Here is a 14,585-nt window from a genome sequence, read left to right on the forward strand (position 1 = left end):
TAGATGCTGTGGCGGGGTTGCAATAACGGGTCTGAGGCCAGGTCTACTGATATAGTTTTTTTCCCCCCAAAAACACGTTTGTGCCGATTGGTCAATCTGTTTGAGGCAAAGGTGGCTGGATCCGTCTTGCCGCGAGTCCTTTGGTTCCTTGGTTCCTGTTCTCCGGGTCAGGACTGGCTATGTGGGCGTCTCAATGACGTGTAGAGAGAAGGAAGAGAACAGCAATGTCAGGACTATATCCTCTATTTGTGGCAGTCAGACCAGGGGTCGGGGAGTGAATGGGCACCACACACTCTTGTGCTCTTCAAACAACAAAAAGAATTACGGTGTCTAAGAGAACGGCGTGCTCGGTGCAAAAAGTGAAGAAAAAAAACCAAAGGAACGGGCAGGTTTTGTTTAAGCAGGGTTTTCGGGGCGTCTGTCCTAGGAGTTAGGAGATTCCTTCCTCCCCGCCCACCCCGAAACGCGGTCTTGTACCTGCATGAGCCACGCTCCTCCTGGTGCGTGGCTCGGCAAATCGCGGGGATGTTGGCCTCCTAGCATAGCTCTGGAACCCATGGGTCTCGTTCCCAGCTCTGATCCTCGGTCTTCGTTTCCTCCTCCAACTACCGCTCGCCTCAAATCCGTCTACTCCACACCGGTGTCGTCGCACACTGACTTCTGTGATCCGTCTGTCCTTATTGCCGGAAAGGCTTTGACGTCTGGCGGGGCTACGTCCTCCTCGTAGCCCCAGTTAAAGGGACCGGCGTCTTCTTCCTCCCTTGACAGTTTCCACAGGTGGGAGTGGTGTGATCTCCAGTCGTCCTGCTGAAGGGAGACAAGAGGGGGAGAGAGACGCTCTGGAGACCACCAGTTTGTATAAAGTGCAGATCTCTTGTGGTCCGACCCCGCCCCGTCACAGATGCCTAGCTCTGGCTCAGCTCAAGGTCCTCTCGGAACCTCGGGGGGGCGCTAGAGGGCGCACAGCGGAATGACTGCCTCTTGAGTCAGCTCCGCCGGCCAGGTTGCAGACATGGGCGAAAATAGCGGATAGCGAGTACATCAAGGGCATCAGGTGGAAGCAATCGGTGTCGGAAGGTGAAGCGGACAAAATTAGCTGGCTCGGATGGGAGTGAAAATCACACGGCGATCTAAATTGAGGTTAGAAGTCCTGCGGCACTGGTGATCGGAACGGTTCAAAATGGCGGAGACCCAAGGAACAAACAGCCAAGCGCACTAAGATCCCGGTGAGGTTGCAGGCACGGTCGGAGCATAACGGTCGGAACTCCAGAAGCCCAACTAGCACCGGGAAGCAAATAAACTAGACTGCCACAGCTGCAGAAAACGCAGAAATTTAAATTCGACTGCAATCGCAACAGGAGCACAAATGAGGTACAAGATGGCGGCGCCCATGGGAAAACAATGCGTGAGTACATCGCTGTGATGGGAAACTGGCGACAGAGGGTCACTGCTGTGCTGACCTGGGAGAGATGGGCGCAACAATCGAGCAAACGCTGGAAAAGGTGCAGGCCCATAATAGTGCACCAAAATAACGAACATTTACCGATGTGTATTGGCACTGAACACAAGATGGCGGCGCCCATGGGACAACAATGCGTGAGTACAACGCTGTGATGGGAAACTGGCGTCAGGGAATCACCATCATCCTGACTTTGGAGGAATGAGCGCAATAGTCGAGCAAATGCTGGGAAACTGTGCGGGCTCATAATAGTGCACCAAAATAACACGCATATACCGTTGTGAATTGGGACCGAACTAGCAAATCTGCCACTGCAAGGCGACGCAGGAGGGTTGCCGGGACAAATAGCACGGTGCACCGCACGTTGAGTGCACTTCAATCGATAAATCACCCCAGCCGGGGAAATAAGCGGGAAGTAATACCGGGACGACCTGGTATAGGCTGGGCACGGAAAGCGTAAAGAGAAGACTCCTACCTAATAAGGCGCCAACCTGCAAAAATACAGGGTCTGAAGAACCGGGTTATTTAAGACCCGGCGGCGTCAAGGGTCACGCCCAAAGTCTCTGGGTATCACCTGTCTTCAAACTACAGAGACACGGAAACTTCTTGGTGACGTCAAAGATCGAATTTATTGGCTGCAGCCAGTAACAGAAGTCCTAGAAGTCAACCTCGGTTTGAGTTCTCAGGAGACTGCTCAATTTTACAAAGCAAGCCATCCTTTTTATGCCAAAAATCACATTCCAGACAAATACCTTACAGTTACAAACTGTCCAATCACATGCATCCAGATCAGAGGTATCGCATGACGGTAAAACCCACTTTTCAGTTGCCCAGCCCATGATCAATTATTGGTCGAACCCCACATTCTTCATCAGACAGGTCGATCGAACCCATAATAAAAACGTGCACATCCCCCTCGTAAGCAGAGACAGGTGTGAGTAAGATAAGACATATTTGCGTGCAATAAAGGTTTATGATGTCCTGTGCCTTGATCCTCAATCTTGATCAGCTACTGGGAAAGGAACTGGCCTAACAAGTTTGGCTTCAGGCAAGAGGGTCAGTTTGCTCGGGCCATTCAGAAGTCAGCTAAAGTGTACGTGTGCTAAAGACTCGTTCGGCCGTAGTCATCGGCCTATGTGAGGGCAACCACAAAATGGCTGCCGTACACAAAATGGAACCCAAGGGTTCCAAACGAATCCCTAAATATGTAGTGAATCCATCGGTGTAACGTGACGAAAACACTCATGCTTGCCGTACCAACTGGTTACGGTTCGCTAATACCAAATTCGCAATGAAAGCATGACCTTTATGGAACGGGTTCAGGATTCACGGAACCTCAGACCCTCCTTTTGCCCTTACATAGGCAATAACCTACACTCACGCCAATCTGAGTCCAGGTCTATATTCATCAGATCATCAAGATGTTGCTGAAGCATGATCCTATTACTTAGTACCTCTCTTGGGACAGGGCTCCTTGTACACGTAGTAGTACAGAGGCCACATCTGGCAGGAGCGCACTGCAGACAGAGACAGAACAGGAAAAGAATCGCTAAAGCCATCCCAATGATCATCAGAATCTTCCATCCCCAAGTGGATATCAGTTCCCAGAACCATCCCATCAACGACCAATCTCCTTTATCCCCGTGTATAGATTCAGAGATCTTATGTAACTTGGAAATGGCCTGGTATACTGTCGGAGCATTGTCTGGAATGAAAACGCAGCAGCTAAATTGGATCAATTTACATACCCCTCCTCTATCTGCAAGTATGACATCTAACGCAACTCTGTTCTGGAGAGTCATAAGGCGATCCGACTGGAGCTCAGCAGTCAAGTTACTAAGGGCACCGGCAGTTTCAACTACTGTGGACTCAACCACTCTCGTCAATTGCCGTATGTTCCTGCTGTTAACCATCGGTCCCCAAAACGGCAGAAAACCCTTCAAGAAATCTCCTAATTCTTGTCCTGCAGTATCTTCCTTACTGAAGACACCTCTGACAATTCTTGTCTTGTGGTAATCTGCCGCAGCTGTGTAGGTGGGAGACAACAGGAACGAGACATAACATGTGCCCGAGAAATCAGGGGGCAACCATGTGTATGCTCTATCGTAACAGACGAAATAGGTACCCTTAGCTGCTAGAAACGATGGGGAAGTCTGGGACGCAAAAACATACGTCTCAGTGCAGATACTCTTCCCTAACTGAGCTCTTGGATTCTTGCCATTACCTTGCAGACAAAGATGACCCTGATGGGGTACGATCCAAATCGGGGAGGATCTTTTCGCTCGCTGGTTCTCACTCAGACTAACTCCATATCCAGTTACGTTCCATCCAATATACGCTAGTGTCTCATCTCTCGGGATTGTCTCATAGGAACTAACTCCTCTGATCATATCGACTATACCCTTAAGTAGAGCACTATTCTTTGGATTGTCCTTCACAGAACGTAGGGGGTAGACTTCACGAGCATAGATGAACATTGTTCTGTATGCCCACACAGAACCATTGTAGCTGAAATGCAGGACCAAGTAAGGAATACCTTTACCAGTAGTATGAGGCATAAGGCCACACACCCAAAGTCGTGTTCACTACTAGTTGGTGTTGGTGTAGAAGCTGGACAAAGGAGTTATTAACGAATTCCAATCTTCTAATGGATTCATGTTCAGGCAAAGGATGAAAAGAATGCGAAGAGACAGTAGAAGAAGGTATGGGCTGTGTAGTGGGTGCAAACGTCACTTGAAAAGAGAATATAATATATCCCATTAAAAACATCATCAAGCTAAGTAACATAAAAAGACATAATATTAAAAAACACTTTCTACTCATAATTCGAAACATTTTGCTCTTAAAAGTTAGTTCTTCGACAGGTCTCTCCATCTTGAAAAACTCCATCCTCTAACCGTGCTGTTCGCGGCTGTTGGGTGTTCCGTGCTAAGGAATGCGTCTGTCAGTCCAGGGAACGCCCTAGGACCAACCAGAACCGTCGACCTAGCGTCTTCGGCTTGCACTCCAAAGACTTGACACCGCGACCTTACAGCTGAACCCGGATGGCGGTTCGAAAAACAAAAATCTGCCAAAACAGTTTCTCAGATGGGAGATCTGAATTTCAAAAGTAGCAAAAAGGAAATTTATTATTTTATTTGTCCCATGACTCTTGGTCGCAAATTATAACGGCCTTTATCAGGCAATGTCTGGTCGCGGAATAAAAGTTCAGGCTCAGTAGTGTCCAATCGAACTGACGGTGGAACAGCTTCTTGCAGAAGATCGTCGCTTTCACGCTCAGAACTTGTCCCAATTAAACGTGCATCGCTAAAAGGCAGAAAACGAGGCACAGTGTCAGTTTCCGAATCAGGAATACCCTCCTGGACCCACCGGTCGTACGGCAGAGGCAAAGGAACCCTCTTACAGTGTACGCCGTGGATCCAGTTCTTCTTTCCTTGCACTCGCACTGCAGATCACGTAGATAACAGCACCAAGTAGGGACCAAGCCAACGAGGCTGATCGTTCTTTGTCCGCTGAAAATTCTTGATTAGAACCCAGGTACCAGGATCGATGGCATGTCCTGGATCTTCAGAAGCCTGAGGCAATGTATCATGAACCTGTTGGTGTAACACACGCAATTTAGCCGTCAAATCATAAAAATAGTCAAGACACCCTGTTCAATCTCGCTGAATTTCGTCGGCCTCGGCACTCCCGATATGTTTGCCGGGCCACCAAAAATTATTTCATAGGGACTAAGTCCCACTCGAGAATGTACAGTCATCCTAGTTGACAGGAGTGCTAATGGCAACTCATCAGGCCATTTAAGCCCAGAGCTCGCCTATATCTTGGCAAGTTTTAACTTAAGAGTGCCATTATAACACTCCACTAGACCAGCTGATTGTGGGTGATTTGCAGCATGGAATTTTTGTCGGATTCCCAAACCCTCACACACTCTCTTCATCACTTGACCCACAAATTCACTCCCATTGTCACTCCAGACCATTCTCGGCAAACCATACCTAGGGAAAAACTCCTTAACAAGGGCTTTAGCTGTGGACAAGGCAGTATTATCTTTTAAGGGATATGCTTCTACCCATCTCGAAAAGGCACAAACAACTACGAGTACATATTTCAAATTGTTGCACCTCTCCATGTGGATGAAATATAGTTGTAAAACCTCGAACGGATACGTTGGAGGCGCAAAATGACCAGCTGGAGTTGGAGTTCCCTTACCAGGATTGTACTTCAGACAGACCATACAATTCTTGACCACATTCTCTGCACACTTAGGAATTCCAGCATTTTGCCATACCGGAGCCAACAACTTACAAATCCCTTTCACACTGATATGAGCCATTCCATGCGCCATCGTAACCACTGCAAGCACGTACGCATCGGGTAACAACAATTGCTGATGCTCTGACAACTCAACCCAACAACCATTTGCATCCAATTTACCCGTATTCTCTCTCCATACGCTCAACTCTCTCTCTGTAGCTTCAGCTTGAATAGACTTCACACTTTCTATCGTATCCTCACACATTCCAACATCACCAATCCATCTTGCAGGGCCTGAGACATACATTCCACTCATCACATCCCTAGCCACATCCTTCGCAACTTCGTCTGCAAACGCATTACCATGACCAACATCATCGGTAACCTTCTTGTGTGCACTGCATTTCACAATCGCAACTTACAACGGCAAGGTAAGTGACTCAAGAAGCTCGTTCACCAACCGACCATTCTGAATCTTCGTTCCATGAGACGTGAGGAACCCACGTTCCTTCCACAGGCGTCCAAAACTATGAGCCACACAAATTGCATACTGGCTGTCGGTATATATGGTCACTCTCTTTCCTTTCGATAACACACACGCTCTCGTAAGTGCAATCAACTTGGCTGCTTGAGCTGAATTATGTGGGATACGTCCAGCTTCAACAATCGTATGCAAAGTCGTAACAGCATGAGCCGCAGTCGTATCACCATTTGGAAGCTTGAAGCATGAACCATCCACCCATAAGGTACCATCACACTTCACAAGAGGAGTGTCCCTAAGATCTACTCTCCCTTTCGTTTCCTCTTCTGTCCTGAGAAGGCAATCATGCTGTTCAGAAACGTCTATCTCTACTGAAATCGGCAACAACGTAGCTGGATTCAACGTATTGCATCTCTTTATGTGCACATGACTCGCTAAAAGTGTCAGCTCATAACCTGACAATCGAGCACTAGTTAAGTGCTGTGTCTTAGTCCTGTTTAACAAGGTATCCACTGCATGTGAAACCATCACAATCAGCGCATTATTCATCACCAAACCAGCAGACTGTCGAATGGAAACAGCTGCTGCCGCTGTGGCTCTCAAACAACTCGGCAACGCTCTAGCTACCGGATCCAAGGTCAACGAGAAATACGCACACGGACGCTGCTTGTCCCCAAAAGATTGTGTCAACACTGACAACGCACATCCCTCTCTCTCGTGGACATAAAGCGTAAAGGGCCTACTGTAGTCGGGGGTACCCAACACAGGAGCCGAACATAATGCATCGCGTAATTCGGAAAAACTTTTCTGACAATCGTCAGACCACGGGAGGGGACTCGGTGTATCTTTACAAGTCAATGCCACCAGAGGTTTGGCCAGCAGAGAAAAATTCGGTATCCATTGTCTGAAATATGACGTGATACCCAAGAAAGCGTGCACTTCTCTCTGTGTAGTTGGCACACTCATTCTCGCAATCGCTTGAATTCGTTCTGGGGTCAGTCTTCTTCCCTCCTTCGATAAGAGATGACCTAAATAGGTCACTTCTTGTCGACAATACTGTAACTTCGAAAGAGACACTTTATGGTGCAAGTCCGACAAATGACGCAACAACGACAAAGTAGCTTCTTTACAGATCTCCTCAGTATTGGCAGCGATTAATAAATCATCTACGTACTGAAGAAGAGCAGCACCATCAGGTAAAACAATCGTATCAAGCTGTGTTTTCAAAGCCTGACTATATATTGACGGACTCTCACAATAGCCTTGAGGAGCGCGTTTGAACCGGAAACTTCGACCTCCTAAAGAGAAGCCAAAGATATCCCTACTCTCCTCGGCAATCGGGATGCTGAAGAAAGCATTCTTCAAATCAATCACCGAAAACCTAGTGGCCGAAGCTGGAATCACGGTCAATAAGGCAGTGATATCTGGTACAACAGGAAATTGCGGAACTACTATCTTGTTAACCTCTCTAAGATCGATCACAAACCTGTAAACGGGTGGCTGAGAAGAGTCCGTGCGTTTCAAGACAGGCAACACAGGACTATTGCACACATTACCTCTTGTTTCCTCAATTACATCTTTCTCAATTAAATCATGGATAATCGCTAGCAACGCCCTTTCACCATCACTAGAGATCCTATATTGGGGAATGCGTGGCATTTTAACATTCGCTTTCAGCGTCACTACGTATGGCGGTATCTCCAAAAGACCCACATCATTAGGGCCAGTGGCCCAAATAGTATCAGGAAGAGAAGACAATTCAAAAAGTTGATCCTTCGACAAGTACATCGGAGAGACCACTTTCTTACCCAATGTAAGTTGTACTCCCGAAGGAGAACAATACAACGTCGCATACAATCTTTTCAACAGATCCAATCCCAACAAGTTCTCACCACAACCTGTCGTCAGAATAAGGGGTGCTTCGAATTCACGAGGTCCAACAGAAAGAGACATAGGACTAGAAATCGGGTTTCTTACTGGGGTGCCAGAGAAACCTACTGAAACATTTGTTAAGCCAGACAAAGATGCGCCAGGGAGTTTAGAGTGCATAATGGAACTCTTCGCAGCACCAGTATCCAACAGAAAAGGTTCTGACACACCTGATGTAATCACTTCGACATAAGGTCCACTCTGATCTACTGGAACTGAAACAACTCCCTCTCTTTGTCCATGGCTGTCCTAGCAATCATTACCATCCATATTTTCACCCTCGACATAGTAGTCGTCAGCATAGTACTGAGTCGTCCTACCAGACGCATTATTCTGCTGATCAAAACAATTCATTGAATTTTGCGGAGGAAAGGAACACGCGTTCTGGGGAAACCCTCCACGTTCCCTACCTCTAGAAGCTCGCGGGACACCCCGACCTCCTGCGCCAGACACACCATTCATACGATGTAACAAAACAGGGCAACTATGTTTAAAATGACCCTCTTCCTTGCAATATGCGCATTGATTAGAGCCTACAGGAAAACGCGGTTGAGAAGGCTCAAACCTTTGCGAGTTCCTCTGAAATGGCTGGGGTTGCTGATAATCACGTTGGTTATTACGAGGCCGGTACGCTTGCTGTAAAAGGACCTTGGTCTTCAAATCCTTAGTTTTCTTGTCTGCTCTATCCTTATCATCCTTATCCCTATTTTCGTAGTATTGTGCAGTAGCCAATATCTGTGCTGATGAGGAAACAGCCCAAGAACTCTCTGAATCCTTTAACTTGGTACATAACTCGGGACGTAAATTATGCACAAGCTTATCAACAAACAACCGTTGACCACCCTCTGTACTCTTCAAACCTAGTGAAGAAGTCAGACACAGTTTCATCCATCTTCTGCTTACACGCAGACAATTTGTCCAAATTTACTCGCATAGCAGGCATTAAAGTTTTCATGTAGGTAACGATCTTACCAGGAAGATCTGCAACTAAAGGCTCAGGTTTAGCACCACCAACTTGTAGCGCATCTGCAGCGCCAATATTAGCCCATGTATCACCTAACTCCGGCGCATGATCAGTATGACGAATCAATCCCCATAGGGGTTGCGGGACCATATTTCCAAATAACATGTCTATATCAGCTAGATTCATCACACAGGAGTCTGCGGTCTGTGATAATTCCTTATAATACCCTGCAGGATTTTTACGTGGTCAGGCAAAGTCTGCTTAAGAGCCAAAACTTCAGCACGTTTCCACGGAACATGTACCCAAACACGTTGAAAATGAGCCGGTACGGCATCAATGTTATTAGGGGCATCGGCCTGAACTGCTTCCTTCCATACAGGAGGAACTTCTCTCATGGGATACTGTTTTACTTTCCTCCTAACAGAAGGGTCAGGCTCAAACAACGACCGAGAAGGAGACTCGCTCCTGAACGAAAGCAGTGTCGCTACTGCTCTTTCGACGTCGGGACCCACAATCGTGCCTTTCGCAAATTCGGACTGTACATGGAACAACTTAGACGGGGTATGTTCCAGATCACCATCTTCCCATTCTTCACAAAGGAACACACACATCTTGTCAAAAACATATCTCTGCTTCGGTGCTTCCCATTGGCGGAAGACATCCATAATAGACTATAAATCATATCTTGCAGAATCAGTAACCCATTTACACGCTAAATGATCTCTCTCTCCGTGGGACCAGGTATTTGGCTACGCAATTGCTTACGCTCTGAAACGGGGGTCGCACTCAATGACCCAAAGAAAGGAGACAAAAGACTAGTAACAGTATCTGTCATTCTCTGACGAACAGAAGGAGAAGTTGACAGGACAGGAGATAAAGCGGACTGAGAGACAGTTAATGTAGGAGCAGTAGCAGAGGAGGCAGCGAGAACAGGCGGAAAAGTCGTAGGAATTAAAGACGGAGCAGGTAGCAAAGTCGGCGGCCCTTGAGGAGGCTGCACCAGAGGAGTAGGAGCCAACTGAAGAGGAGCTGGCGGCTGTGCAATAGCAAGAGGCAAAACAACCAGAGGTTGCGCAACTAAAGGTTGCGGAGGTGCTGTAGCACTCTGCGCATAAGGGGGTGGCGAAGTCAACAAATGTGACATCAAAGGATCTTTCACAAGGTCCTTCATCGCATCTTGCTGAAGAGGTGGCAAAACTGGGTAGCATTTATCAATCGCCATTTTACGTTGCCTGTGCAACTGCTCACTCGCTTGTTCTTCTTCGTTATCTTTAAACTGTATAGCAGCTTGCATTATCGAGATACCCTTTTCTCTTTTATTCTTCTTCGCTAATTTAATTTCTTTCTGTTTGGCTTCCTTTCGCCATAGGCGGAAAGAGTCAAACATCGCCGGCCGGGCTTTCTTCTTAAAGAGTCTAACCTCTAGATTATCTAAAACTTCTGTGTAAAAACTACCATATTGGGGCCATTTGAGGACACCATCCTTTCTAGTGTATCGGATCCACACTTCATTATACGTGATGGGGCCCACGTCATGTTTCACATAGAGCTCATAGGTTGGAGTTCCAATCGGAGGAACCGGACACGAGTCCTCCAATCGGGAATCCCTATTTCGACCACAGCAAAATATCCTTCCAAGTCTGCTAAGACCAGGCATCTTCGCTCACTAGTCTAGCTTCAAACTTCGAGGGAGTATCGAATACGATAGTCTCGTGAATACACAAGTCCCTCGGCTTTGGAGCTTGCAAGTTCCAAATCAAAGATCCCAAGGGATACCCAAAAACTAAGGACTGGGAGACGCTCCACTCATACTTAACTGAAATATCGATGACGTCGCCAGAAGATCCGTCTATTGTCTCGATCTACAAATCATCAAAGGCTCCAAGACAGGGCGACAGTCAGGGCAGCAGTCCTTCATAGCCGTCGGAAAGCGGGGAACCTCGCAGCAAAGACTTTCGGCCCACGACGACATACAGGGGTCGATGAAGTGGTTGGCCTTCCTCCAGAATTTCACACGAAGCTCCTCACGATCTTCAGGCTTGGACCGGTACCGCTGAAGTCGCCCCATGTTGGGCGCCAAATGAAGAACCTGGTTATTTAAGAACCGGCGGCGTCAGGCGTCACGCCCAAAGTCTCCGGGTATCACCTGTCTTCAAACTACAGAGACACGGAAACTTCTTGGTGACGTCAAAGATCGAATTTATTGGCTGCAGCCAGTAACAGAAGTCCTAGAAGTCAACACGGTATGAGTTCTCAGGAGACTGCTCAATTTTACAAAGCAAGCCATCCTTTTTATGCCAAAAATCACATTCCAGACAAATACCTTACAGTTACAAACTATCCAATCACATGCATCCAGATCAGAGGTATCGCATGACGGTAAAACCCACTTTTCAGTTGCCCAGCCCATGATCAATTATTGGTCGAACCCCACATTCTTCATCAGACAGGTCGATCGAACCCATAATAAAAACGGGCACATCCCCCTCGTAAACGGACCATAAAGAAAGGAGCAGAGACAGGTGTGAGTAAGATAAGACATATTTGCGTGCAATAAAGGTTTATGATGTCCTGTGCCTTGATCCTCAATCTTGATCAGCTACTGGGAAAGGAACTGGCCTAACAAGTTTGGCTTCAAGCAAGAGGGTCAGTTTGCTCGGGTCATTCAGAAGTCAGCTAAAGTGTACGTGTGCTAAAGACTCGTTCGGCCGTAGTCATCGGCCTATGTGAGGGCAACCACAAAATGGCTGCCGTACACAAAATGGAACCCAAGGGTTCAAAACGAATCCCTAAATATGTAGTGAATCCATCGGTGTAACGTGACGAAAACACTCATGCTTGCCGTACCAACTGGTTACGGTTCACTAATACCAAATTGCAATGAAAGCATGACCTTTATGGAACGGGTTCAGGATTCACGGAACCTCAGGTCGAGGGGCTGGGGAGTACACACCGTGCAGGGGAAAATCAACGAACAACCGGGCGGCTAAACCTGCCGCCGACCACGTATGATCTAACTATACCCGGTTGTAGGTGGGACTATTGGAGGCATACGGTGGAAGAGCCAGTGTGCGGTAAGAAAGCGACTACAAAATCCACAGACTCCCGCCAAAGAGTACTTAAGGCATAGCTACCATGGGTAAACCGGAGAAATTGCAATCCAAACTGTCATTTGATACCAGGAAGACCGCAAAGGGGTCAAATGCACACTCAGAACTCAGAGACAGAGCTGGACAATGACGCAGAGCCGACCAATGGAATGAAGCAAGCCCTAAAGGCCATCCAAAAAAGACTGCAAGATGTACATGGCAAATTGGATACCATAACGCAAAGGGTAGCTAACATGGCAGCAAAACTTGACAAACACGGCGAACGCCTCAAGGAAGCTGAAACCTGACTGTCTGCAGTGGAGGATGAATACCACACTACCACGCAAAAATACTCAGAAATGGACAAGGTGCTAGAGGTAATTAAGAACAAGTCAGAAGAGTTAGAAGCAAGGTCCCGGCGCAACAACGTTCAAATCGTGGGACTTCCAGAGACGACAAATACTGGCAAGATGGAGAGCTATGTGGAAGACCTGATAAAGAACATTTTTGGTCCTGAGCAATTGTCCACAGTATTTATTGTAGAACGGGCTCACAGAACCCTTGCGCCGAGACCAAAACCAGGGGCAACACCACGACCAATGGTCGCACACCTTCTGAATTACAGGGACAGAGATGGTATACTGAAACTAGCGAGGGAGAAAAAAACATCGAATATCAGGGCAATAAACTGGAATTTTATCCGGACTTCATGATGAATGTCCAACTGGCACGAATGGAATTTGCTCCTGCGAAGCAGAAACTCCGAGAGTTGGGTATCGAATATGCGACACCGAAAGAAGCGCTGGACTACATTAAAAAACTAGGTCAACGGCGACGGGACCAACGAAGAGTTGAACAACAACAGGATTCGGATTAAATGCTCATTGGTATAGAGAAGACAAGACGGCAATCCGCTAGCTACATCAGCAAAATATTGAGAGGACTTAAGGATGAATCCTAGAGAACCACAGAAAACAAACACTAGGCGACACACGCTGGGACAGGAAACCATTTATTAATTGCTGTATGTGCTGGCAAGGGCCCATCTGTAGTACAAGAATGGGTCATGGCATGGTTACATTGGCACCGAACTGCTTCATACTGAGTGAGGACTGAGAAAAGGAGATATAAATGTGACCTGAAGTTCTTGTGGGGACTGGCGCACAGGTAAAGCAGATGGGACTGCGTAGCACAAATATATTGGGCCACGGACATATTCCAGGGCGGTGGAAAAAATTTAAACAGACACTGGTACGACTGGCATTATTGAGATGTGGGCTTTGCCTGACAACCCGCTATTTACTGGTACAAGTATACAGGCTCGGGAGCACTCTGCTCTCATCAGACTGTTAGGTGAACCTGTGGGGTAAGGCGCACATATTTAAGGGAAGCAGTGCTAGGCACCTGATATTGTGTTGAGATAAGACAGTTGGTGAATACTGGCTTTAATATTATTAACCTGGTCACATCCACTATGTTGGATGAAGTTGTGTGACCTGAGTGGACCTCCCAAAAGGGTGTTCCCCTACCACAGTTATGACAAGTTGTATGTTTACAGAAGGGAGTGTCTTTGGCATATTTGGGATGCTAAAGTGGGTGGGGGGGATGGGGTTGTTTGTTTTGAACTACTGCATTTGAGAAACACTGCCATAATCCGGGAGGTGTGCAAACAGGGTACCACGTTAAAACAGATATTGTGCATGTGTTGTAAAGGTTATACACGTTGCATGAAAGTGACCAGATATAGGATAGGGCTAGGAAATGGCTGAGAAACTAATGTCAGAAAAATTAAGATTAATTTAGAATGTAACGGGGCCTCAAAAATCCGAACAAAATTAGGCAAATACTGGCATACTTCACGAGGCTACACATTGACATCGCATTTCTACAGGAGATGCATATTGACCCTACTGCCCCGTCAAATATAGGGCATAGATGGGCGGAATTTGTACACGAGGCTACATACTCATCATACTCGAGAGGGGTCCTAATACTAATCCGGAAAGGATTAAACTTCAAACCAGAACAAGTCCACTCAGACAGGGAGGGGCAGTCACTGGCACACTTAGAGGACAGAGACTCAACTTACTTAACATATATGACGCTGAAACTGATTTGGGCAGGGAAAACAGCTTGAATTGATTTACAATCACTGACATTACAGTTCGCACGTGGGGGTTTCAAGGTCCCTGATTTCCTCTTGTATTATCTGTGCGCTCAGGCCCAATATGCCCATTTCTGGTATCACAAAGTCCCTTTCCTCACCCATGTGGCAATTGAAGAAGGAGAAACCTTTCCCATCCCCTTAGATGCAATAATACCACACACACGACCCCCTCTACATAAACAAGACATAAACACCATAGACGCATTTAACGAAGCTTGAAGACTGATGGCTCGAAAGGC

Source organism: Lissotriton helveticus, chromosome 4_1 (genome assembly GCF_964261635.1).
Source record: "Lissotriton helveticus chromosome 4_1, aLisHel1.1, whole genome shotgun sequence".
In the NCBI taxonomy this organism is placed as follows: Eukaryota; Metazoa; Chordata; class Amphibia; order Caudata; family Salamandridae; genus Lissotriton; species Lissotriton helveticus.